Consider the following 1336-nt stretch of genomic DNA (forward strand, 5'->3'; position numbering starts at 1 on the left):
TCGAAGCCTCAGGCAGCCTAGTTATCATCAATTAATATATCAGTCGGTAATTCCAACATAATATTTTTATACATCATCACTGGCTTCATCTTTTTTAGTACTCGTATTATCTAAAATCAATACAAAAAAAACATTTTATGTTTGAAATAAAAATATATATAATATATATATATATATATTATATATATGTAATCGCAAAAAAACGGCTCTGTGAATGAACGGAATAAAAAAGCAGTTCACAGGTTCCTATAAAAATGCGAAAGGCACAAAGAGCTTGTTATTGGTTCAATCATAGCATCGACGTCGGTCATTGCCAATGGCTACCGCCGACGTGGCATCGAACCTGTTATTAACAAATTAACAACTTTCATTGGTGTATATAAGATATAAGAATATTTCATATGAAGATTTTTTTATAAAAAAGAAAAATTGATCCGGTCGGCAAAAAGAAGTAGAATAGCATTTTCTAAAAACTAGATATCAGAAAATGAAGTAGATAGGTGAGATAATGATATAATGGAGAGGAAAGGCGGTATATATGTAGGAAGTAGGAACTGAAAAAACTATAAACCCTACTATTATGGATTTACAGTATGTCTATTTAGGTCAAAATAAGACGGCCCATCAAACTTTTCTTAAAGCCCATTTTGTGGATTGGGGCCTCTAGGCTTTCATTTTCAATTTTATTTTATGAATAACTTTTAAAAAACTGAGTATTCGTATTAGGAGTGAGATTGAGTCGGTTTTAACCTAAAACTCTAACCGAATGTATTGGTTTTTAATTTTTTAGAATCAAAAACCGATCCAATCCAACGGTTCGGTTTGGGTTTCGGTTTGGTTTTTATACATATTTAGCTTATTAAGTTATAGTATAACCAAAGTCTATGTTTTTGAGCAAATGAAAAACGATAGTATAAGTGTATAACCAAAGCATCATGTTGCTCATTCTATTATGCTAGTCTATTTCTTCATTGGTCTAAAGCTCTAATAGAAGAGCAAAAGTGTTGTAGAACCACTAGATACTATATTTCATGAACATGCTTAAAAACTAGTGTATTATATTAGTTTACTTGAAACTAATACATTTCTATTTGTTAATTTATTAATCATGATAAAAGTTGCCAAAGCTTAGTGGTTTTTAAAAACATTAAAAACTCTTGTGTTAAAAGAATAGGTCATCAAAACGAAGCTAGATTGATATATATAATTCATTGAAGATAAAGTATTAGATATGATAATAAATTGATATAAATATAAAATAAATTGAAGTATATTAGCAAATTTGTTAAGCATAAGTAATAGATATAGTGGTCAACTAAAATAGATATAAAACAAA

The 1336-nt window shown here is 28.7% G+C and overlaps 2 non-coding genes across 2 annotated transcripts; both read right to left on the reverse strand.

Annotated features, from left to right (window-relative positions):
* LOC122602455 lies at nt 1–86 on the reverse strand. Its single transcript, XR_006324273.1, has one exon. It is a non-coding gene; the product is annotated as a small nucleolar RNA snoR77Y (small nucleolar RNA).
* Nucleotides 87–184: 98 nt separating this feature from the next.
* On the reverse strand, nt 185–344 carry LOC122602463. The gene has a single exon (XR_006324280.1). It is a non-coding gene; the product is annotated as a small nucleolar RNA snoR2/U65 (small nucleolar RNA).
* Nucleotides 345–1336: the final 992 nt, after the last annotated feature.

Source organism: Erigeron canadensis, chromosome 5, assembly GCF_010389155.1.
Source record: "Erigeron canadensis isolate Cc75 chromosome 5, C_canadensis_v1, whole genome shotgun sequence".
NCBI classification, from domain to species: Eukaryota; Viridiplantae; Streptophyta; class Magnoliopsida; order Asterales; family Asteraceae; genus Erigeron; species Erigeron canadensis.